Source organism: Furipterus horrens, unplaced genomic scaffold (assembly GCF_987537825.1).
Source record: "Furipterus horrens unplaced genomic scaffold, mFurHor1.1.pri manual_scaffold_11, whole genome shotgun sequence".
Lineage (NCBI taxonomy): Eukaryota > Metazoa > Chordata > Mammalia > Chiroptera > Furipteridae > Furipterus > Furipterus horrens.
In genome coordinates this window covers 36,207,045-36,225,176 of record NW_028327181.1, presented here as the reverse complement: position 1 = coordinate 36,225,176, position 18,132 = coordinate 36,207,045, and the positions used below count along the sequence as shown (strand labels likewise).

Below are 18,132 nucleotides of genomic sequence, written 5' to 3'. Positions count from 1 at the left end.
TGATTCCAGAACTATGGCATGAGGGGTGTGAGGCTCAGGAGGACAGAAAGCTTAGTAGCATGGCCCAGGGGCCATTAACCAGAGAGACAGATGCTGTCCCAGGTGGAAAGCTGGGAAGAGCTGAGGCCATAAATGAGACCCAGTCTTAGACAACTGGGAGTGAGAATCTCTAATGTTTCTCCCTGGGACACCTTCTTTGAAGGTTTTACATGAGTAAGAGGGGTGTTCCAACACTGGTGCTGTCTAACACTTGTGATCTCAGGTTTTGAGCTTTTTTAAAAAATGAGGTGTGAAGAAACATGATAAGAAGAGAGGCTGTTTGGGATCAGACTGTTGGGGCCATCATCAGTTGGACTGCAGACTGTGAGCAAGGCTGGTGTCAACTGGAAGGTAAACAGATGTGGGAAAATCTGCAATCGGCTTAAAGACAGAAATAGGTGGGCACGGTTGGTGTCAGTTGGGATTCTGGGAAAATTGTGTAGGGCTGGCTTCAGTTTAAGAGTATTCTTGTATAGTGTTTAAGAGTGTTTAGGTCTATTTTTAGCATGTATTTGTCGTGTTTTCTCAAGATCACTTGTTGAAGGAACTGTCATTGTTTCAGTGTAGATTTCTACATCTTTTGTCATACGTGACTTGTCCATATGGGGGAGGGTTTGTTTCTGGGCTCTCTATTATCTCCATTAACCTTTGTGGGATTTTTTTTTTTTTTTTTTTTTTGCCAATGACATCCTGTTTTGATTATTATTTCTTTGTAGTGTGGTTTCAGATCTCGTTTCGTGATACCTCCAAGTTTTTGCTTCTTTTTTTCTTCTCAAGAGTGCTTTGGCTATTTAGGGTCTTTTGTTGTTCCATATAAATTTTAAAATTATTTGTTTGAATTTTTGAGAAGAATAAAATTGGTATTTTAACAGATACTGCATTAAGCCTCTAAATTGCTTCGGAAAGTATGGTCATTTTTAATAATTTAACCTTTCTACTCTGTGAGCATAAACTATTCTTCTAGTTCTCTCATGTTCTATTCAAAATTTTCTTCAATGTCATATAACTTTGATTCAAGAATCTCTGACATCTTTGATTATGTTAATTTCCAGGCATTTAATTCTTTTTCATGTAGTTGTAAATGCTATTACTTAACTTATTTCTCCTTCGGATTTTTAAATTTTTTCATTTATTTATTTTTTAGAGAGAGAGGAAGAAATGGAGAAAGGGAGGGAGAGGCACATTGATGTATGAGAAAAAACATGGATTGGATGCCTCTCACAGGCCCTCAGGCTGGTACCTGGCCCTTAACCCAGGCATGTACCCTGAGTATGAATCAAACCAGTGATTTTTCAATTTGCAGGCTGATGCCCAACCTACTTGATCACACCACTGAGGACTCATCTTCACATTTTTCTGTTATTATTTTATACAAATGTGACACATTTATGTATATTAACTTTGCATTTTGATGTCTCACTGAATTTTTTTATTAATTCTATTCATTTTTTTGTTTCATTCTCTTGGGTTTTTCTATATAGTCTAATGTCATTGGCAAAGAGTGAGTTTTACTGTTTTGTTTTTCTTTAAATGACTTATTTCTCAAAGGAAGAAAATAACAGGCCAATATCCCTGATGAACATAGATGCTAAATCATCAACAAAATATTGGCAAATCAAATACACCAATGCCTCAAAAAGATCACACACAATGATCAAGTGGGATTTATTCCAGGAATTCAAGGTTGGTACCACATTCACAAATCCATAAATGTGATTAACCACATCAACATAATGAAGGATAAAAGCCACATGACCATATCAATTGATGCAGAAAAAGCATGATACAATCCAGCACCAATTTTGATGAAGAAAACTCACAGCGAAGTGGGCACATAGGGAACATACCTAAACATAATAGAGGCCATAGATGACAAACCTGAGGCCAGCATCATACTCAATGGGCAAAAACGACCAACATTTCCCTTAAGATCAGGAACAAGGCAGGGATATCCACCTCTCCTCTCTTATTCAACATGGTACTGGAAGTCCTAGCCACAGCAATTTGACTAGAAGAAGAAGTAAAAAGCATCCAAATTGGAAAGGAAGAGGTCAAACTGTCTTCATTTGCAGATGACATGATATTGTACATAGAGAGCCCCAAGTGCTCCACTAAGAAACTCTTAGAATTGATAAATGAATCCCGCAAACTAGCAGGATAAAAAATTAATATTTAGAAATCAGTTGCGTTTTTATATGCAAACAAGAAACTGACAGAAGGAAAATGAATAAAACAATCCCACTCACAATTGCTTCAAGAAGAGTAAAATACCTAGGAATAAAACTAACCAAGATTGTAAAAGATATGTCCTCACAAAATTATAAGACACTGAAGAACAAAACTGAGGATGGTACAAATACTGGAAGCACATACTGTGCTCATGGATAGGGAGGATTAATATCATTGAAATGTCCATACTACCCAAAGAAATCTATAGATTCAACACAATTCCTATCAAGATACAAAAAGTGTTCCCTAAAGTAGAACAAATATTCCTAAAACTTATATGGACCACAGAAGACCCTGACTAGCTTCAGAAATCTTGTGAAAGAACAAAGTTTTGGGAACCACACTACCTGACGTGAGACTATAGGACAAGGCCAGAGTAATCAAACAGCATGGAACTGGCCTAAAAACAGATACCTAGATCAATGGAACAGAATAGGAGAGCCCAGAAATTAACCAACACCTATCTGGCCAATTAATCTATTGACAAAAGAGACAAAATCATACAATGAGTAAGGAGAGTCTATTCAATAAATGGCATTGGAAAAATTGTACTGATATGTGCAAAAAAGTGAAACTAGATCACCTCTCATACCACACACAGGAATAAACTCAAAATGGATAAAATGCTTAAGTGTTAGACTGAAAACCATAAAAATCCAAGAAGACAATATAGGGAGGAAAATCCCAGGCATTTCCTGTAGCGATATTTTTTTTTTTCTGATACATCACTTCAGGCAAGGGATAAAAAGAAGAAGAAAAAGAAAAAAAACCCCCAACTATTAATACATCAAACTAAAAATTTTTGCACAGCAAAGGAAACCATCAACCTACTGAATGGAATAACATATTCACCAAAGGTACTTCCGATAAGGGGTTAATATCTAAAATTTATTAAAAACTCCACAACTACCACCAAAATAAACAATCCAATTTAAAAAATGGACAACGATTCTCAATAGACACTTCTGCAAAGAGAACACAAAGATGGCCAATGGACATCTGAAAAAAGTCTCAACTTCATTAATCATCAGAGAAATGCAAATGAAAAACCACAGTGAGATACCACCTCACACCTGTCAGAATGGCCACCATCAAGAAATCAGCAACAAGTGCTTCTGAGTATGTGCAGAAAGAAGAACCCTTGTGCATTCTTGGTGGGAATGCAGATTGGTGCAGCCACTGTGGAAAGCAGTGTAGAGTTATCTCCAAAAAGTAAAAATGCATCTGCCTTCTGACCCAGTCATCTCACTTCTGGGAATATATCTGAAGAAACCCAGAACACTAATTTGAAACAATACACGCACCCCTGTGTTTATCGCACCATTGTTTACGATCGCCGAGCCATGGAAGCAGCCCAAGTGCCCATCAGTACACGACAGGAGAAAACAGCCGTGGTACGTTTACACAATGGAATTCTAATCGGCCATATAAAAGAAGAAAATCTTACCCTTTGCGACAGCATGGATGGAGCTGAATAATGTTATCTAAGTGAAATAAGCCAGTCAGAGGAAGACAAGTACCATATGATTTCACCTTCATGTGGAATCTAATGAACAAAATATACTAACAAACGAAACAGAAAGAGACTCCTTGGTCCAGAAAATAGACTGACAGCTGTCAGGGAGAGGGCATTGGGGGACTGGGTGAAAAAGATAAAGGGGTTAAGCAAAAAGACAAACAAACTCATAGACACAGACCACACTGTGGTGATTACCAGAGAAAAAGCAGGGTGCGGAGGGGTAGGAGAAGGTCACTGGGGGATAAAGAGTGATGGAAGAAGACTTGATTTGGGGTGGTGAACACACACTACAATATACCTAAATTGCGTTATAGAATTGTACACCTTTAACGTACACAATTTTATTGACCAATGTCACCTGAAAAAATCAATAAAAAGAAAAGAGAAGATAATGGCATCTAGATTGGAGAGGGAGAAGTGAAACTATTTACTTCTACATGACGGGTTCTTGTATGTGGAAAATCATAAGGAATTCTAAAAGAAACAAGAAAACAAACAAAAAACTCAGACTATTGGAGCAAAGAAATACATTCAAACAACCCAAAAATTCAATAGAGCATAACAAAATTCAATTACAATGTAAATTACTTGGTATTTTATAATAAAAACAAAGCTTGAAGGATATAAAATGAATATACAAAAACCCATTGTCTTTCTATATACTAGAAATTAACAATTTGAAAAGGAAATTAGAAAAACAATTCCATTTATAATAGCACCAAATAGAATAAAGTGTTTAGGAAACATTTCAAGAAAATACTGGAAGATCTGTTCCCTGAAATCTACAAAACATCATTGAAAGGAACTGAATTACACCTAAATAAATAAAAACTCATGTTTATGGACAGGAAGATTTAATATTGTTAAAGTGACAACACTTCCTCAATTGTTTTCCCTAGATAATCCAAGCTGCCTATTATGCAGAAATTAACACACCGATCTTAAAATCCAATCAATCATGGGTGTAAAACTTTTTGACCTTAGAGTAGGTAATGATTCCTAAGATAAAACACCAAAGACAGAATCAACACAAGGGGAAAAAAAGATAAATTGGGCTTTGTCAAAAGTTTAAAAATTATGATTCAAAGGACACCACCAATAAAGTAAAACAGCCTAGGGCATAGAAGAATAGGTTTGCAGATCAAGTATCTGATAAGGAGATAGTAGCCCAGAATCTTTTATAAACAGTTACAGCTCAACAATAAAATGATAGATGAATCCATTTAAAAATGGCAAAGGGTGTAAACAGGCATTTCCTTCCTACTAAAAAATACAGAAACGGACAATACGTGAAATGATGCCGCGCATCACTAGTAATTAGATAAACGCACACTGAGACCACGCGACATCTTCCCCAGAAGGCTACACCTAGGAGATGAAGGACAACAAGGGAGGGCAGGACGTGGAGAGACTGACACCCTGAGCTGCTAAGTGGAGACCGGAAGGTCTGTCCCCTCCCGCCAGCGAGGCTGTTTCCTTTCAGCACGTCGCAGGGTCTCGATCTCTCCCACTAGACTGAAAGCACCTTGAAGACAGAGATTAACTTCCTCTCCTTCCCCACAGTATGAGTGTGTGCCTGGGTCTGAGTGTGTGTGTGAGTCTGTGTCTGAGCGTGTGTGTGTGAGTGTGTCTGTGTCTGTGTGTGAGAGTGTGTGTGTGTGTGTACACGCATCCATACCAGGACACCGGTCATTCTATGCTGTCTGCAGTCACTGATCTGCTCACTTCTCTTCACCACGAGATCATAACCTTCTCAAGACAGGGCTGGCTGAAGCACACACGTGGGCCGACCCTGGGGCAGGGAGGAAGGGGGAGTGGAGGAGGGTTGAGGTCAAGTAGGGGACCCCTGGAGGTGCTCTGACTTCCCCAACTTAGGGGTGCCACGCGGCGCTGGCCAAGCCCCATCGCTACCAGCAGTGAGCGTCACACAACCCTTGGAGGGCGGACGTGTGAGCATTTTTGCACTCGTATTAGGGACCTAAAATAGCAAATGAAATCCAGTGGAAACGGAAGGAAACACTGACTGCACACATGTCTGGAAGGGTACATACATAAAATGATTACAATTTTATTTTAGTTTAGTTTCTACCTCTCAGTGTAGCATTCTGAGTAATTTTTATTTTTCTCATTGTTTAAGGAACTTGCAGCAAACAACACAAATTACCAATGATTTTCAAGCACACTTAGAACTTTTCAAAAACTGACGAAAGCTGTAAAGCAAGTTCCAACGAATGCCACATAAACTACCTTTATTGCCTTCTTTGCCATTAACCTGGAAACCAGTAACAAGGTAACAAGAAAATCCCTATATTAGATGTTTCCAATAAGTCTCCAAAATGAGTCACAGTTGGAGTTAGAAAGTAATTGACATGGAAAAATAATAATACTGCATACCAAAGCCAGATCATTCTGGTTTCAAAAATGATAAAAGCTTCAAAATCAGTGATTCTCAAACAAAAGTGATTTTTGCCCCCTAGGGGACACCAGGCAATGTTTGAAGCCATTTTAGATTGTCATGAGGGTGGGGGAAGGGAGGGTCTTATCTGCATGCAGTGAACAGAGGTCATGAATGCCAAAAAGCACCTACTACGCAGAGGACAGTCCCCCAGGAGAATGAATTACCTGGCCCAAAAGGTCCAGAAACCCTGCTCCATATCATGAAGAGTCCACTCGAATTAAAACAGCATGTCACTTTGCTTCCTAGGCCAGAAATGCTGCCTTTCTTTGATTAGGCAGCATGGAGTCTGCAACTTACGGAACAAAAAAGGCCAGCTGTCCTGCAAATATCGGGGAGGACTGTCCCAGGCTGAGAAGTCACCTGAAAAGAGTAGGAGGCAAAACAAGATCTGACAACCTAGGAGACTACAATTCAGTCTCCTATACCCTGTGATAAACACAGTAGGCATCTGAGGGTCACTGCTTCTTTTCATTGCTCACAAAGCACTTGAATAACTGTTTCATAATGTCACTTAGAACAAACGGCCTTACTCTTTTGGATTCCGGAATTCACCATCAAAAGTTTTCCTCTTTCAAAGTGTGGACCTTTGCTATGTCGTGTGTTCCTCAGAGAGCCTACCTGGAGCACGTTTCCACTAACAAAGTACTTTGGATTTCTATAATACCATGTGTCCAGGCTATGGCCTAGTTTAAAATGCTAAGAATGATGTTACTCTATTCTTTAGTCGTGGAGATATTTGTGACTAACAGAAAATATTTTCTAGCTCCTAACAGAACCTCATTTTCTCTTTTCTTACATGTTTTAACTATTCCTACATCATATACGCTTACAAGAATGTAATGATCATTGTTGAGTGATAGCATATTTACATTGATAATTAATGGGAATCAACTAAAAAGTGTTACAAATAGAATTTACTACAATGAAGGGGAAATAACATGCTGAAATAAATTTTATTTCTAGAAATAGTAAGTTAAAGATATAATTTTGAAAAAAACTAACAACAAAACATGTAAACAATGAAAAACCTGGGAATCAACTTAACAACCATGCACAAGATCTGCATGAACAAAATTGGAAAATGCTACCCAATAACAGACACTTCAACAACTGAAAAGCATTATCAAGTTCTTGGATAAAAGAATGATGATACCTATTTACCAAAGTTCTCTCTAAATGTAGTATCTATATTGAAATAGAAAAGTTGTCCCACAGGAAGTGTCGCTTAAATTGGGACCTGAGATGTGTACCCCACAAACACTCTGGCCACCCTCTTCTGCTCCTTACAGGTTGGCTGTAGCCGCTCCCCAATCCCCTCACCTCATACCTGCACGCAGCTCACCTGACCTCCCTGGATTTCACTGCTTGCATCACCTTTGGCCATGAGTGTCATTTCATGACCCACGGAGACAGGCGGCGGGCAGCGCCTGATCTCAGGACCACCTAGTTGCTCATCTCTCCTCCACAACTGCCCTCACCTCAGGCCTGCCAGCCTCAATGAGCCTCCCACCCAGCGCGGACCCACAGCCTTGGCCTGACCCTGCCTCTCACCTCCAGCCCGATTCCGCCTTTCACCTTAAGACAGGCCCCGCCCCTCATCTCTAAGTTGGATTTTTAGTGATCCGTTTCAACAAAATCAGCCAGGAATCAGGTATACTTTTGGACATGAAGTTTCATGAAGAAATGGATTTATAATGTATAATTTATAAAATTAAAGACTACTCTGTAAAAGAACTTATTCACAGAATAAAAAGACAAGACAAAAACTGGGCAAAAACATCAATCACCTAAAACACAGTGTCCAAAAAGACTGAAAGTGAAAGAATGGGAAAAGCTATACAGGATGGTACAAAAGTAGGTTTAATAGTATGAACACTGAATAATAATACAACAACAAATTTTGTTTCTTGTACTCAGAACTCTAAACCTACTTTTGTCTCACCCTGTATCAGGCAAACATACCAAGTGAAAATGACATAATACCATCCAGCAGACTTCGATGCAAAAAGCAATACTAGAAAGGAAGAGCACTTCATATAAATAAGTTTAATTTACCAGGAAGATCCACATTCACAACATACTCAATATAATAAACTCAAATTATATAGAAGAGATACAAAGAAGAATTTATAATCATTAGGGATAGCGCATACCTCGTTAAGAAACAATAGACCCCCTCAGAAAATTCCGTAAGGATATAAGGAACGTGAGCAGCAAACTGGAGTCAACATTCACAGACAACCAAGCGCACACAACTTTCCCCGCTGACCTGCACGACGCTGTGATTCCCAAAATGAACAAGAGATGACAGCAGAGATGCACGCCTGGAACGTCTGTTACACTGACCCTATTGTAGCATGAAGCAAGTTTCAAACAAATTCAAAGGATTGAAATTATATAAAGTGAGTTTCTTGTTCTCATTGTAGTTAACAGAGTAATCAGTAATACATGGTAAGTAGAAATCCCTACATTTAAAAGATATGAAATACACTTCTAAATAACTCTCAAAATAAATCGCAGTTGTAGTTAAAAATAATTGGAACTGAATAATAAAAAAACATGCATTAAAACCTACTGGAGCCCTGGCTGGTGTGGCTTGGTGAGTTAATCGCTGGCCTGCGAACCAAAAGGATGCAGGTTTGATTCCCGGTTGCTTCACATGCCTGGGCCGTGGCTGGATCCTCTGTTGGGGGCATGAGAGAGGCAACCGATGGATGATTCTCTCACACATCCAAGTTTCTTTACCTCTCTTTCTCCCTCCCTCCCTTTCTCTGAAAATAAATAAGTAAAATCTAAAAAATATAGTTAAGACAGAAGTAATATTTTAAGAACCTATGGGAATTCACAAGGTTTGCATCATATCACAAACCCAGAGTAACAAAAATTAAATCCAGAGGAAGCAGAAGAATATAATTATGCAAGTAGAGATGTCTTGAAGGGTCTAAACTTATAACAGTAGCAGTTAACCTGTTTGGGTAGGATTTTGAATACATTTTTATTCTCCTAGATAATGTAAGTAACCTGCAAGAAAGAAAGGCATTCTCGGTTTGGGTAAAAAGGAGTTCTAGAGGAAAACATGGCATAATTTAAAAATAACCACACCAGAAGCCTTTTGTTTGCTCACCTGCACTGATCTTGTCACCCAGAGGGGCTCCTTTGCAAATTTGTGCTGCTTTCTGTGCCAAGGTGGCAGAGCAAAGAGGAAACGATGGGAACAGAACTCACATAAATAGCGAAGAGCTGAGAACCACAGCCTGAGGGAGTCTGTCCCCGGGCTGTCCCACAGCCGTGACGCTCCATAACTGAGAAGCGGCACCACTGAGTTGACCCGCGGCAGTGCTGCTTCACAACTCACCCGTAACAATAACCTGGGTTTCTTAACGGCTGTGCACCCACTCACAGACGTTCTGTACCAAAACCGAGCTATTTGCACTCAATAAGCTTTCCTTCTTCAACGCACCCCACCTCTGGAACTCCTGTCGACATTGAATTGGTGTCAGTTCACACACACCCAGGACACACTCAGGACTCCAGACACAGACCCTGGACTCAGGACCCTGGACCCTGGAGCAGACTCAGAACCAAAAGCTGAACCCCAGACCCCTGCCCCAATCCAAAAACTCTCTCCAAGACCCAAGCCAGACCGTGGACCCTGAATGCCAGACACCAGACACCAGAGACTGACAGCGAACTCTGGACACCAGCTTCCATACATCAGACTCATGAGCCAGAACTGCACGTGGACCCCACACACAAACCCAGCGCACAAAGACACACCCAAAGAGACCCCAGCTCCCAGACACACAGCCAAATACAGATTCGACCCCGGGCCACGGACCCTGGAGACAGAATCCACATCTGTAAGCAAGAACCCATAGCCAGACTCCAGAGCTGGAGCTGGACAATGGACCCCAGTTGCCAGGGGCCAGATGCAGGAGCAGAACCAAGTCCTCACCCTGTGAGCAGAGCTGAGAGTTAATGAAGAGCTCGTGTGACTCACTAAGTCGGAGCACCTAGTGTCACAAATATTTTTCAGGCCAATGTAAATGTACAAGAGAGGAAAATAACTCACAGAATTACTAAATAACGCCAAACCCTGCAGAAATAAACCAAAAAGACGAGCAACAACAAGAAAAAATAGTGCTTACTTTTGCCAGAGATGTCCATGATCTCTCGGCTGCTGCACCTTCCAGAAGTTAAGTGTCCCTGCCATGAATGTCACCGCGCCGGCTCACCAAAACTGTGGGAGATTAAAAACTACTTTTGTCATACCTTCTAAATTCTGACACCTGAGATAATAGTCAAACTCGCACAATCAGATTAAGAGGAGATACTCAATGTTTAATACATGCACAAGGGGAATTCATATTGAAATGAATGCCAAACACAATGAGGTGATATCGGGTATAAAGGACATTTTGGAAAATGGAAGAACAGAGTCTTAGACTTTAATGGTGAAATGGGTACATTCAGGTTAATTTAGAAAAAAGGCAGCATACCTGGCAGGTTAATTTTTGTTCGGCAACCCCCCAAAGACTGTAACACACAAGAAGTAAGATAAGAGGGTGGACGGGCTTTTGCTAGGACTATTACTGTCTCAAGCTAAGGTGATTGTGCTAAAGCTCTTTTCCTAAACCAAATTTTGGCCATTAAACTGCTTAGGAAGAACTGAGATGATAAACATAAGTAATTTCTCAGTCTTTCCTTTCTTAACAGCCAGTTTAAAATCAACATGCCGAGTAGAAAATTCTGGCCCCCTTCATTACCACCTTTGAAAGTTTGAATAAAAGGTTTATAGCCACAAGCTAAAATGGTGCCTTGTTCCATATTTCACTGACATAATCACTCAGTTTTGAGAATAAGTTGCTTTAGCTAAATTGCTAAACCTTACTTAAGGAAATGGTGACATATATGTACTCCCCAAATTTACCTATTAAATACCTCACTGCTCGCTTGCCTACGTGGTGGAGAAGCAATCTTTCCTCTAACCTCAAGAATCTTTAGGCTGGTCCAATAACCCAATAGGTATGACACAGATTAGCCAATGAAAATAACCAAATTTTAGACATACGTAGGCATGGGAACCTCACTCACATGAGAGTCAGAAACCCCACGTGCAGAAGAGTATTAGAATTGGAATGGAAACACGGGTGTACACAACATACTGAGCTAGTGGTGGTGTAAGGTGCCTTGGGGCTTCAAGTCTCCTTGCAAAATTATAAGAGCAGATGCTTCGAAAAAAGGTGCTATTCCCAAGATGTACAAGATGGCAACGAAAAAGAGCATTTCCTGGCGGCCTCGCCTCGGCTGTTATTCCACAGATGCGCACTAGATGGCAGGCAGTGTGCAGCAGAGTGTACAAAGGGGCCCCACTCTGACACGGCAGGGCGACCTGCCACATCAGCCCTGGGTCCTCTGGCTGTTGGGAGAAGTATTACCTAAGAGAGCATGGAGCCCTGTAATGCGAGCTCTGGGTCTTCGCCAAAGAAAATCAAAGGCTGTGTCCGGTCAACTCTGGGGCTTATGAGCAAGGGGAGGGGCCCCACCTGAGAGCATAGTGGGTCCTGTGACATCAGGTCTGGGTCATTGGAATGTGGAGAGGATCACACATGAGAGGCTGGAGTGTCCTGTTACTACACAACTGTGTCCTGTGAGGGTCAGAAAGGCGTCTCCCTGTAAAATGGAATGTCCTGACCTTTCACCTTTGTGTCCAGTGACTGCGGGGAGGGGTCTGACTAGAGAGAGTAGGGTGTCCGGTCACATTGGCTCTGTCTCCTATCAGTTTGGAAAACAGTCCCACCAGCGGGAACAGTGGTTTCTGTCATATCAGCTCTGGGTCTCCTGAGTGTGGGGAAGGGCCCCTCCCTTAGAGTGTAGGTCATCCTGTCCCATCAGCTCTGGGTCCTGTGATTGTCGGGTACGGTCACACTTGAGACGGCAGACGGTACGGTAACTTCAGCCTTTGCTCCTGTGGTCGTTGGCTGACCCACCAGAGACAGTGAGGAGCCCTGTTGTTTCGGTGTGGAGTCTTATTACTGTGATGAGGAGTTCCACCCAAGAGTAGAGCAAGATCTGTGACATGAGGTGTAGGTTCTGTGAGTGGAGGCGGCCAGTCTGGGAGAGTAGGGGGTCCTCTGAAAATCGCGCTGCATCTTGTGAGCACTGGAAGGAGTCCCATCAGAGAGAAAAAGGGGTTGTGTCACGTCAGCTCTGGGTCCGGTGAATGTGGTGAGGGGTTTCACCCAGAAAGAATAGCGGGTCCAGTGACATCAGCTCAGGGTCCTATGAGTATGAGGAGGGGCTCCCACCTGACAGAGTAAGGGGCCATGTCACTTCAGCTCTGAGTTCTGTGATTGTGAACAGGGGGCTCTCTCTGGGAGAACTGGGGGTCTGGTCAAACTGGCTGTATGTCTTGTTAGTTTGGGGAAAGGTCGCACCAGACAGAATAGTGGATCTTGTAGTAGGGGCACCAAATAGTCCCTGTAAAAAGTTTCAAAGGTCTGCTAAATACGTAAACACGTAGGGGCTTCAGATGTTCTTTGTAAAAAGTAGCAAGGACTTGCTAAAAAGCCTTGAAGAGAGGAATGTCAGAAGGAGTGTAGCAATTGGTGATTTACAAGCTAAAAGGACCTCAGCCTCTATCACCTTCCATTTACTTGTGTCTGGTTTAGAACATTTGTGAAGGTTGTGCTTTGCAGAATGTCTAGCCCTTTGAAGACAGATTGCTTCGCAGGGAGTTCGTCCCTGGCTGAAGAGCTATGCTGCCACCAGAGATAACCTTATAGCCTTGCAAATTTCTGTTCCCGTTACTGCCAAGACATTCCTGCAGTCCTGCCCAGCCCCCTCTTCCTAAGGCCGTTTCCCGCCAAAGAAGCAGCAAAGGGGCCCTCATCAGTATAAAAACTCCGCGTTTTAGACTCCATTGCAGGTTGGAGCATGTTAGAGACCGGCTCAGGGTCTGCCCAACTCCTGGTCATTATTAAAATCCTTTCCTTACTTTATACACGGCTTCAGAGCGTTCCATCTCACCTATGTAGCTGCAACACTATCCCCCGAGCCACCATGGAGAGGAGTGTCACGTGAGAGTAGCGGGTCCTGCCACAGGTACTGCGGGCCCTACCACGACGGATGCGTTTGTAAGACATCCCGAGCAAGGTGTGGCGTGAGTTGCCTTGGAGATTCATATTGCCCTTGCAAAATGGTAAGAGCTGCTGCTGAGTACATAGGCGCCGGTCTCAGGATGTGCACTAGATGGCAGCAGGGAAGAGCATTTCCTGGAGTGTGCATCTGAGCCTGTGGGGGGTTCCACTCTCTCTGCCTGCATAGAGACTCCTGTCACTTCAGCCGTGGATTCTCTGAGTGCCGGGAGGGGTCTTACCGGAGAGAGTACGGAGCCCTGGCCATGGGACGGTGTGGAGGAGTCCAGCATGAGAGATTAGGGGGTGCTGGAATGTGAGCTCTGAGTCCTGGCAGGGAGTGTGGGGTGTCCAGTCACTGCCCCTCTGAGTCCTGTGAGTGTCAGGAGGGGTCTTACCTGAGAGAGCAGGGGTCCTGTGACAGCAGCTCTGGGTCAGTATGTGATTATCACATCTTCCGTTCTTAGGATGCAGAAGACTGTCTTCTTTAGTAATCAAAGACCTGACTGAAACGATATGAAGCAGAAACATTTTAAGGAAACATAGTATCTCTGTTTTATAGGCAGAAAAACTCTCATACTACCTTATCTGGTGCTACACAATATGGAAAAATTTTTGTCATTTCAACAAAATAAAATAGAACTGAACCGTGCTTCTACGTCAGCTCACTTTTCATATTTACATTCATTTACTTAATGGAATTTCGTCCCATCGTATTCGGCTTCACCGTATAGAAAACGTCCTCTCTCTGCATTTCTCATCACGGACCTTCCACTTTCCTTCTGACATTCAGCTTTTGTCCTGCTTTTCCTCTGTCCACTCTGGCACAACCAGCCTCACTTAGAACAAACTTAATTACATTTCTCTGAAATATACATGCCCGTATCTCAATACCTTTCTCTTACACACAGTACTTTACGGCTTTTTTCTGGACCTTTCACTTGAATTCTTAACCTTTAAAAAATTTTAATTCCTTGTGAAAACTAAGAGTAAGAAATTGTCAATTCTCTGGGACACCAGTATTCTTTAGGTTGACACTGATAAACAAATTCGATCACTTCTAGAGATTACTTATTCACAGCACACATTTTTAATATTCCACAAGACGTGTTTACTAAGTCTCAAATCGCCTAAATCTGTCTATCATTTGCAGCAAAACACAAACAAGCCTGTGTTCTGTCCGCCTAACCCTCACCCAAACTCTCCCTGACGCCACACAAAAACCTCAAAACCCCACGAATGTCCTCACCGAGCCGACTCTGCGGGCCCTCTGTAGATGACGCTCCCGCCGCCCCCCTGCGCCTCCCGGTCCCCGGAGGCGCCCCCCGGGGCTGCAGAAGCCGGTGAAGCACCTCGGCCCAGCGGCACCGCGCGGAGCCACGGACGCGGCCTGACAGCACAGAGCCAGCCCGGGGACCAGCGAGACGCCGGCGCACGGGAGTCCCCTGGGACACGGGGGCGGTCGGGCGCCCCCTGCCGCACCGGCCTGCGCCGCACAGTTCAGCCGGGCCCTGGGTCCCCTTCTAGCCGTCCTGCTTACATCCATTCCTTGGGGGACATTCCAGCTGCAGTGGAGACACGAACCCCAGGACGTCTCCCTCCCGGCCCCGGAGCAGCAGGAGAACGGTCTGGAGAGCACAGCGCCCACGCCACGAGCCCGCTGCCCAGACGCCGCGCGCGGGCCCCGGCCCCTCGCCCGCACGTCCAGAGCGCCCGCTTCGGCCCCCAGGGGGCAGCACGGCTCACCGCTCCCTCCCTCCTCCGGCTCCGCTGGCAACCGGAGAAGTCCTGCGCTCCTGACCACGCTCCCGGGGCGCCAGGGTCCCCGTCTCTCTCCTTGCCGGGAGAAAAGAGCAGCAGCCCGGCGGCCCTGGCCAGCACAGCGCCGTGAACCCCCAGCCGGCGCCAGCTGCGCAAACCCGCCCGACCTGCCCTCCCGCCCCGGTCACGGCTGAGACCTGGCGGGAGGGCCGGTTTGCGGCGACGCTGCTTCGCTCTGCTCCCTCTTCCTCCGCACGGGGAAGGAACGCCCAAACCTGTGGGAGCGGCGGGTCCCTTGTCCCGTGCCCTGCCTCCCCAGCTCTCCTTCCAGCCTCTCGGGGCCACTCTCACCTCCGCCCACCGACAGGTCTCCGCTCCGCAGGCCTCAGTCCGCTCCTATTCCCCCCAGTTCTGCCCGGGCCCTCCCCCCACCCCGCCTCCAGTTTCCCCCTCTCACCGCGTGCCGCGGACGTCTCCGGTCCAGCCTTCTCCCCGGCCCACCTCTTCCCGCACGGCTCACAGGGCTCCGGCCCTCCTTCCAGACGCGCCTCCGTCCGCCTTCTCACCTGGGCTTCTCCTCACCGCCACCCCGACCTGCCGGGACGGCAGCCCCGCCTTCACCTCCGCCCGTCGCACCCCTCCAGGCCCGCACCTGGCAGCCTCCGAGTCACTCGTCCTCCTCCCGCCGTTCTGGAACAGAGCGCGTCCGCGCCGCCCCCTTCCACTGTCCTCGCTGAGCGCTCGCCGCCCGCGCACCGCAGCTGACGCCCCTCCTGAGCCCTGCGCCGACCACGCCTCCATACGTGGGGTCATATGCGCGCACGCGCACGTCGGGTCATCCGCGCACGCGTACGTGCCCACGTGGGGTCATCCGCGCACGCGTACGTGTGGACGGGGCGTCTGGGCAGCCGCGTAAGGTCACTTGCGTAAGGTGGGGCGCGGCGATGGAGCCTTCAGGTTGGGTGGGCTGGTGTGGGGTCCGCAGAGTACTCCCAGCTGCGGCGGTGGAGGGGGCGGTGAGTGGCAGCGGCCGGAGCGGGAGCGGCGGCGGCGACGGCCCCAGCGGCGGCGGAGGTAGGAGAGGCCGTCGGAGGGGCGGCGGGAGCGGGAGCGCCGGTGGCGGGAGCGGAAGGGGGGGTGCGGCGGCCGAGGTGCGGTCGGTGTGAGCGCCCGGAGCGGCGTCGGCGGCGGCGGCGTGAGCGGGGACGGCGGCGGTGGGACCGGGGCCGGCGGCGGCGTGAGCGGGGAGGGCGGCGGCGGTGGGACCGGGTCGGCGGCCGCGGCAGCGGGAGCGCCGGGAGCGGGAGCTGGGGAGGCGGCGGAGGTGCTATGGGCCACCGGCTCTCCCGCCGCCCCCGCTCCCGCCTCCTCCGCCGCCGCTCCGGGCCCTCCCGCCGGTAGCACCTCCGCCGCCGTCCCGGCTTCTGTCAAAGATGCCGCCGCTGATCCGACAGGCGGCGCCACCGACCCCGCGCCGCCCGCCACCGGCCCTCCGACGACCTCTCCTATCTCTGCCGCCGCCGCTACCGCTGTAGCCTCTGCCGGCCCCGGTCCCAACGGCGGAAGAGGTAGGAGAACTTGTCGGAGGGGCGGCAGGAGCGGCAGCGGCGGAGGACGCGGTCCCAGTGGCGGTGGAGGTAGGAGAGGCCTTCGGAGGGGCGGCTGGAGCGGGAGCGCCGTCTGTGGGACCCGGGGCCGGCGGCGGCGGGAGCGTGGGCGGCGGCGGTACGGCCGGAGCCGGTGGTGGCGAGATCGGGGGTTGCGGCAGTGGGACGAGGGCCAGCGGCGGCGTTAGCGGGGAGGGCGGCGGCGGTGGGACCGGTTCGGCGGCCGTGGCGGCGGGAGCGCTGGGAGCGGGATCTGGGGAGGCGGCGGAGGTGCTATGGGCCACCGGCTCTCCCGCCGCCCCCGCTCCCGCCTCCTCCGCCGCCGCTCCGAGCCCTCCCGCCGGTAGCACCTGCGCCGCCATCCCCGCTTCTGTCAAAGACGCCGCCACTGATCCGACAGGCGGCGCCACCGATCCCGCGCCGCCCGCCACCGGCCCTCCGACGGCCTCTCCTACCTCCGCCGCCGCCGCTACCGTTCCAGCCGCTGCCGGCCCCGGTCCCAGCGGCGGAAGAGGCAGGAGAACTTGTCGGAGGGGCGGCGGGAGCGGCGGCGGCGGAGGACGCGGTCCCAGTGGCGGTGGAGGTAGGAGAGGCCTTCGGAGGGGCGGCTGGAGCGGGAGCGGGGTCTCTGGGACCCGGGGCCGGCGGCGGCGGGAGCGTGGGCGGCGGCGTTGCGTCCGGAGCCGGTGGTGGCGAGATCGGGGGTTGCGGCAGTGGGACCGGGGCCGGCGGCGGCGTGAGCGGGGAGGGCGGCGGCGGTGGGACCGGTTCGGCGGCCGCGGCGGCGGGAGCGCCTGGAGCGGGAGCTGGGGCGACAGCAGAGGTGCTATGGGCCACCGGCTCTCCCGCCGCACCCGCTCCCGCCTCCTTCGCCGCCGCTCCTGGCCCTCCCGCCGGTAGCACCTCCGCCGCCGTCCCCGCTTCTGTCAAAGACGCCGCCGCTGATCCGACAGGCGGCGCCACCGACCCCGCACCGGCCCTCCGACGGCCTTTCCTACCTCCGCCGCCACTGGGACCGGCGCCGGTGGCGACTGGAGCGGGGGCGGCGGCTTTGGGACCGGGGTCCGCGGCGGCGGGATCGGGGGCGGCGTCGGTGGTACCGGGGCCGGCGGCAGCGGGAGCGGGGGCGCCGGCGATCGGACCGGGGCCGGCGGTGGCGGGAGCCGCGGGAGCGGCAGGAGCGGTGGGTGGCAGCGGCTGGAGTGGTAGCGGTGGCGGTCCCAGCGGCAGCGGCGGCGGCGGAGGTAGGAGAGGCCGTCGGAGGGCCCGCGGCGGCCGGTGCCCGTGCCCCAGCTCGAGGTGGAGAAGCACGGAAGCGACCTCGAGAGGCATCTGGGCGCGCCTTTGCCACAGAATCTGGGCCAGCTGGCGCGAGCGCCTTCC

The 18,132-nt window shown here is 48.7% G+C and overlaps 1 long non-coding RNA gene across 3 annotated transcripts; it reads right to left on the bottom strand.

Moving 5' to 3' along the window:
• Window positions 1-6,292: 6,292 nt before the first annotated feature.
• Window positions 6,293-15,847, bottom strand: LOC149997385 (uncharacterized). 3 transcript variants are annotated; one of them, XR_016514270.1, is made up of 4 exons: window positions 15,795-15,847; window positions 13,780-13,887; window positions 10,394-10,485; window positions 6,293-6,605 (listed from the first exon to the last, which is right to left on the bottom strand). It is a non-coding gene; the product is annotated as an uncharacterized LOC149997385 (long non-coding RNA). The 3 variants fall into 3 exon arrangements; XR_016514271.1 differs by having other exon boundaries at window positions 15,644-15,838; XR_016514272.1 differs by having other exon boundaries at window positions 15,709-15,838.
• Between the last annotated feature and the right edge of the window lie 2,285 nt (window positions 15,848-18,132).